Source organism: Rutidosis leptorrhynchoides, chromosome 4 (genome assembly GCF_046630445.1).
Source record: "Rutidosis leptorrhynchoides isolate AG116_Rl617_1_P2 chromosome 4, CSIRO_AGI_Rlap_v1, whole genome shotgun sequence".
NCBI classification, from domain to species: Eukaryota; Viridiplantae; Streptophyta; class Magnoliopsida; order Asterales; family Asteraceae; genus Rutidosis; species Rutidosis leptorrhynchoides.
Genome location: NC_092336.1, coordinates 2,734,540 through 2,742,922, shown reverse-complemented (window position 1 = coordinate 2,742,922; position 8,383 = coordinate 2,734,540).

The following is an 8,383-nucleotide window of genomic DNA, read 5'->3' as shown; positions in this document are numbered from 1 at the left end:
CTAAAAATAGAAACTTTCTAAATATGGAAACTTTCTAAATTTGGAAACTTTCCAAAAATAGAAACCTTCCTAAAATAGAAACTTTCCTAAAATAGAAACTTTCCTAAAAATAGAAACTTTCCTAAAATAGAAACTTACTAAAAATAGAAAGTGTGTGTCCCTACGCTGTTCCGATCAAACCGATGCATGTTGAGTATTGTTCTATGATTACTTGCAACATGTACAATAGCTATCATACTAAGACTTGACCTAAGTTAGTTATTTATATCGACCTGCTTTATTTATAGGTCGGCGTTGTGATCATTCCTGATCACTTTACTTCATTTGCTGTTCGCTTATTTGTGTGGTTACTTCGTTTGCTATTAAGGTGAGTTATAGTCCCATTTTTACATACTTTTCAAAGTATATTTTTGGGATGTGATTACATGCATTTTATTTTACATTTAGACACAAGTGACAATTAAATTTAAATTATTCGTTATGAGTTGAACAAAAATATTCTCTAGTCTGGTAACTGTAATCACTGGTTTCTACTGGTGAACGTGAATCCAACGGATAGATCTATCGGGTTTGACAACCCCATTTCGAGCTAGTCGCGCTAGCAATTTATAATCAGAATGTTTAGTACTTCGTATTTTGTTGTAGATACACCGTTCGGTGTATATTATTTATTGTGTTTGGCAAGAGTAAATAAAGGGTTAAGTGATTACCAGGTGACTCGTTGATAATGGAATAATGATTTATGTTTTCTAACATTTTAAATCTTGTGGTCTAAAGTTTATTCAATTATTTAAACCTATAATTCACTCAACATTTTTGTTGACAGTTTACTCGCATGTTTTCACAGGTACTTGAGTTTAATTGATGTTTTCGCTGTGTTAGAAGAGTCTGCATGCATTTGGGCAGATTTTATGAAATATTTACGAAACTTTGAACTTGCATTCTATTTTTGAATAATTTAAACTTGTGGGTTTTGATGACAATGTTTTATGTCACTTTGGTTATTGATATGTTGGGTTATTTAAACTACATATTTTGGTATGTTTCCTTTTTGGGAAACTTTTGAAATAAAAGAATGCAATGTTGTTTATTAAATTCATTTAAGTTCAATCCAGCTGTAGGACCAAGTGACGGAGTCGTTAAGTGTTTTGACGGGGCCATCACAGTTGGTATCAGAGCTCTGGTTGTAGGGAACTAGGCGGTCATAATGTGGTCAACCCGTGATTTTTAGGGTGCGTTAGAGTCTAGTCTATAGCCCGACCCTTTTGCTATAGCATTATTATGCATTTCATTACGTTTGAGATATATCATAAGCATTTATTCTATGTTGTATGTGGGTTGCGGTTTTACTGTTTGCAGATGTCGACTTCGAGAAACAACTCCGTTCCTACTCCTGCTCCTTCGTCTGCTGCTAGACGTCGTGCTCATCAACCTTTGATCGATGATCCTGTTGACAACTACATGGCTACCATCACTCACATGACTAGAGCATACTCGAATGAGACGCGTATTAATGATCTCAGCGACTGTATGCGTGTCTTGCCTCATAACGAGGTGATGAACGAGATTAGAGCTAGTATGGATTCGTTTATCAGTTTCAAGCATAATGTTGGGTTCGAGAATCGTAAGCGTAACCGTGAGGTGGACGCTAAGTTCGAGGCTTTTGAGAGCATAGTTCGTGGTCTGAAGACAGAGTTGGAGGAGGTGAAGGGAAATTTGAGGAAGTATGAGACTCCTGCCGAGACTCATGTCGGCCCAGCTTATCACACCCTGATATTGCTATAAATATACATATAGTTCGTCGCAATATCAATCCAAAATGTTATGAATTTTATGTGTATTCGAGTAGTTTTCAGTTTGTAATTGGTTAAAATGTACAAAGCGTCGAATGAAATGCTATTATGGATTTTCAATGATATAAATATCAAAATGAAGATAAAATGAAGATTTCTAATGAGTAACAAAAGACTACAACATCGCGCCTCAAGACTACAAGTTAAAACGAGCGAAATCACGAAATCTGCGCGTCTGCACGAAAAAAAATCATAACTAAATCATACTGACTCGAAAAAAGGCGAATCAGGTGTCCAGACGTCCGTAACTCAAAGCTCAACAACTTTCAAGAAGGAACCTTACAAGGATTGTGTAAATCTTGTGGCCATTTTTTAGATTCCAAATTCACGTGGGTGGATCAACTTTTCACTATAATAATATTTGTTTTATGGAGAATCTCTACTTTGCATCATGCCTTCCATTTAAATAAGGACAAATGGAATAATCAATGACTAAAGGATGCTACTTTACAGCATTTGAGATACACTCTCAAATTTAATATGACCAAAGTTAGCACACATCAAATTTACAATGGATTCTTTATCAACTTTTAACCAACTACCCTAAGGCAAGTAGCGCACCTTCATTTTTAAATGAATTCTTTTACAGAAGTCAGTAAGATGGAGAATAAAAAAAATGGATCACTTACAAATTCTAAGGCTATATACAGAGAGATTTGAGATATTGAAAAGGACATACTCACAACTCAATTGTATTACTACTGTCTTTGTTTATTTCCTAGTACTCCGTATCATTTAATTTTTATTTCCATTTCGCATCATAAATTTCAAGTTCAAGAATTAGGATAGTTTCAATATTAAGGGTATTATTGTTCGAGTGAAAAGGGTGTTGTTATTGTAATTTTCTACCATTTGAAGTTAATGAAAGTGAAGATTTTCGTAAGTATATTCCGTTAAAATTATCGTTATCAATTTTTTATCGTTATTATTATGTTTGTATGTTTTTATTTTTATGTTTACCCTAGTATAAAGAGTAGCTAAATTTCCCTAGTGTTTGCTTAGATGTAGAGCCCCTAGTGAAATGGATTGTTATCATTTGTAAAAATTAAAATGTAACTTAAGTATTTTTAACATTGAGCCTAGCTAGGAGAACCATTATTATATATTTAGATATTTAACCCTTGTCACTTAATTTATTAGATTCAAATAACGAAAGTTATTTTATTTATATAAATTAAGCTTCAACATTAATAATGATTTAGACGAACTTATGAACAATTTATTAACACTAAATTAGAAATAAAGTTCGGTGGTTTGGGTAATATCATTAGGTATATAATAGTGAAATTGTAAAAAGGGAAACCGTTATGATTTGAGTTTTGGCGAAAGTCAAAACTGGGTTAGGTCTCAATTTAAATACTTGGGGAATAGTAACTAGCTAAATAAGATCAGATGAAAATTAGATTTAATTTAGTTATTCGTAACTTTATATATTCGAAAGAAAAATATAAAGTTTTGTACTAAAACATTTTAATAGAGCTTAAATTTAAAACAATCCATGGATCTAGAGGTAATACATTTAAGTAAACACTACCTTTAAAAATTATATATCACTTTTCTAAATTTTTATCATTTAAGTAAATTAAAATTAATTTCTATTTATATTTACATACATAATTATGTATTAATGTATTATTTTTTAATAATTGTAGGTTTTGTAATTTTATATTATTTTCTATTAAGTAATTTAGTTTAATCAATTAAGTTGTTTTTATTTTTATTTAATTATTGTTATTATATAATTCCTAATCAAAAACTCCTTTTAAACTAGCTTAACATTAAAGACTATTAAGAACCATTAAACACTCCGCCTCCCTGTGGAACGAATCAGATTTACCAATAAAACTAAACTACGTGAATAGGACTAGTTGCCTATATATGTGTGAAATCAACCCGAATTCATTAAAACACCATATATACAATAAATCAATTCGTGTAACAAAACAACTCAAATCCGTTCAAAATAAAGGTTACGATCGAGCACATCAACTTTTTGGCGCCGCTGCCGGGGAGTTGCAGTTAAATAAATAGATAATTTTTCTGATTCGTAGTAGTAGTTGGATTTGTACGTGGACTGGGTTATTGTGTAGTGACCCGAACTTTTCCATGTTTATATATATTAATTGAGATTGATATTTACATGATTAAACGTTTCCAACATGTTAAGCAATCAAACTTGTTAAGACTTGATTAATTGAAATAGGTTTCATATAGACAATTGACTACCCAAGTTGACCGGTGATTCACGAACGTTAAAACTTGTAAAAACTATATGATGACATATATATGGTTATATATATAGTTAACATGATATTATGATAAGTAAACATATCATTAAGTATATTAACAATGAACTACATATGTAAAAACAAGACTACTAACTTAATGATTTTTAAACGAGACATATATGTAACGATTATCGTTGTAACGACATTTAAATGTATATATATCATATTAAGATATATTAATATATCATAATATCATGATAATATAATAATTTAACATCTCATTAGATATAATAAACAATGGGTTAACAACATTAATTGAGATCGTTAACTTAAAGGTTTCAAAACAACACTTACATGTAACGACTAACGATGACTTAACGACTCCGTTAAAATGTATATACATGTAGTGTATTTAGATGTATTAAAATACTTTTGGAAGACTTCAAGACATATATCGAAACACTCATACTTAACGAAAATGGTTACAGTTACTTTCCCATTCTTTTCTATCATCAAGAATTCTAGTCGTATTCTTACCCGTATTATACACAGCTTCAAAACGTACTTACTATGGGTATATACCAATAGGAACTAGCATGGGATTCCACTCTTGATTATGTCATGTATGACTAATCAATTTTAACTTCTACCATGAGCTAGTCAACTAACTAGAACTCCTTTTAACCCCACTCACCACTCACCAATTAACACTCATCATTCACTCCATTTCACTTCCAAATCTCTTTCTAATTCTCTCTCAACACACCCACACTATTATGAACGTATTTTTCCAGTAGTTAATCATCATCTTCATCAAAAATCACTTCAAGAATCAAGCTATAATCATCATAGGAAGAACACTTCAAGAATACTTCAAAAATCCCTTCAAGTTTACTAATTTACTTCCAAGCTTTCTAATCCATTCCAAGTAATCATCTAAGATCAAGAAACCTTTGTTATATACAGTAGGTTATCTTTCTTATTCAAGGTAATATTCATATTCAAACTTTGATTCAATTTCTATAACTATAAACTATCTTAATTCGAGCAAAAATCTTACTTGAACTTGTTTTTGTGTCATGATCCTACTTCAAGAACTTTCAAGCCATCCAAGATCCTTTGAAGCTAGATCATTTCTTGTCACTTCCAGTAGGTTTACCTACTAAAATTGAGGTAGTAATGATGTTCATAACATCATTCGATTCATATATATAAAACTATCTTATTCGAAGGTTTAAACTCGTAATCACTAGAACATAGTTTAGTTAATTCTAAACTTGTTCGCAAACAAAAGTTAATCCTTCTAACTTGACTTTTAAAATTAACTAAACACATGTTCTATATCTATATGATATGCTAACTTAATGATTTAAAACCTGGAAACACGAAAAACACCGTAAAACCGGATTTACGCCGTCGTAGTAACACCGCGGGCTGTTTTGGGTTAGTTAATTAAAAACTATGATAAACTTTGATTTAAAAGTTGTTATTCTGAGAAAATGATTTTTATTATGAACATGAAACTATATCCAAAAATTATGGTTAAACTCAAAGTGGAAGTATGTTTTCTAAAATGGTCATCTAGACGTCGTTCTTTCGACTGAAATGACTACCTTTACAAAAACGACTTGTAACTTATTTTTCCGACTATAAACCTATACTTTTTCTGTGTAGATTCATAAAATAAAGTTCAATATGAAACCATAGCAATTTGATTCATCCAAAACGGATTTAAAATGAAGAAGTTATGGGTAAAACAAGATTGGATAATTTTTATCATTTTAGCTACGTGAAAATTGGTAACAAATCTATTCCAACCATAACTTAATCAACTTGTATTGTATATTATGTAATCTTGAGATACCATAGACACGTATACAATGTTTCGACCTATCATGTCGACACATCTATATATATTTCGGAACAACCATAGACACTCTATATGTGAATGTTGGAGTTAGCTATACAGGGTTGAGGTTGATTCCAAAATATATATAGTTTGAGTTGTGATCAATACTGAGATACGTATACACTGGGTCGTGGATTGATTCAAGATAATATTTATTGATTTATTTCTGTACATCTAACTGTGGACAACTAGTTGTAGGTTACTAACGAGGACAGCTGACTTAATAAACTTAAAACATCAAAATATATTAAAAGTGTTGTAAATATATTTTGAACATACTTTAATATATATGTATATATTGTTATAGGTTCGTGAATCAACAGTGGCCAAGTCTTACTTCTCGACGAAGTAAAAATCTGTGAAAGTGAGTTATAGTCCCACTTTTAAAATCTAATATTTTTGGGATGAGAATACATGCAGGTTTTATAAATGATTTACAAAATAGACACAAGTACGTGAAACTACATTCTATGGTTGAATTATCGAAATCGAATATGCCCCTTTTTATTAAGTCTGGTAATCTAAGAATTAGGGAACAGACACCCTAATTGACGCGAATCCTAAAGATAGATCTATTGGGCCTAACAAACCCCATCCAAAGTACCGGATGCTTTAGTACTTCGAAATTATATCATATCCGAAGGGTGTCCCGGAATGATGGGGATATTCTTATATATGCATCTTGTTATTGTCGGTTACCAGGTGTTCACCATATGAATGATTTTTATCTCTATGTATGGGATGTGTATTGAAATATGAAATCTTGTGGTCTATTATTATGATTTGGTATATATAGGTTAAACCTATAACTCACCAACATTTTTGTTGACGTTTTAAGCATGTTTATTCTCAGGTGATTATTAAGAGCTTCCGCTGTCGCATACTTAAATAAGGACGAGATTTGGAGTCCATGCTTGTATGATATTGTGTAAAAACTGCATTCAAGAAACTTATTTTGTTGTAACATATTTGTATTGTAAACCATTATGTAATGGTCGTGTGTAAACAGGATATTTTAGATTATCATTATTTGATAATCTACGTAAAGCTTTTTAAACCTTTATTGATGAAATAAAGGTTATGGTTTGTTTTAAAATGAATGCAGTCTTTGAAAAACGTCTCATATAGAGGTCAAAACCTCGCAACGAAATCAATTAATATGGAACGTTTTTAATCAATAAGAACGGGACATTTCAGTTGGTATCCGAGCGTTGGTCTTAGAGAACCAGAAAATTTGCATTAGTGTGTCTTATCGAGTTTGTTAGGATGCATTAGTGATTCTGGACTTCGACCGTGTTTTCTTTAAAAATGATTGCTTAACATTTTTGTTGGAAACTATATATTTTTAACATATGAATATTATGTGATATATTAATCTCTTAACGTGTTTGATATTATGTGATAGATGTCTACCTCTAGAACAAGTCCCATTGACTCACCTAATAATAATGAAGAGTCAAATGTAAATTGGAATGATTCGTGGACTGATTCAAAAGTTCCCGAAGAGGAACCGGAAGAAGAGTCGGAACCGGAAGAAGAATCAGAACCGGAAGAAGAATCGGAACCGGAAGAAGAATCGGAACCGGTGGGGGAAATAATAAAACGGTTAAGTAAAAGAGAATCCTCAACCAACCGACCAAGGTTAATTATGGTCAATGGTGTTTCCGCCAAGGAAGCAAAATATTGGGAGGATTACCAATTCTCCGATGAATCGGATTCCGACGAGAATTCCGATGATGTTATAGAAATTACCCCAACTGAATTTAAAAAGGCAAAAGAAAATAATAAGGGAAAGGGCATAAAAATAGAGAAATCTAATTCCAACCCCGATGAACTTTATATGTATCGTCAACCCCCGAAGTCCTTAAGTTGTAACAATGACCCGGGAACCTCTAAACCACCAGGTTTTTCTAAACCAATGTGGAAAATTACGGCTCGTATTAGGGGAACATCATATATCCCTAGAAACTTGGCAAAACGAACCAAAACCGAAGAAGAAGAAACAAGCGAGTCGGAATAAGATAGTTGTATTCGTGTGGTGTAATATATGTAATATAGTGTGCTTATGCTTTATGATATATGTAAAAATTGCTTGTATTAATAAGTATTTTTTTTTTTATGAATCTAACTCTTGTCTATTTTACAGTATAAAAACACAAAATGGATAGACAACCCAATATTTTAAGAGACCTACCCGGAGACATGATTGATGAAATCTTGTCTAGAGTCGGTCAGAATCCTCGGCACAACTATTTAAGGCGAGATCAGTTTGTAAGACATTCGAAGAACGTTCCAAGAATGATTTGGTTTATAAAAGGCTTTCGTTCGGAAGATGGGGGATATCACATTGGGAAATCCATAAGTTACGATGTGTTTACTTTGACGCATATATT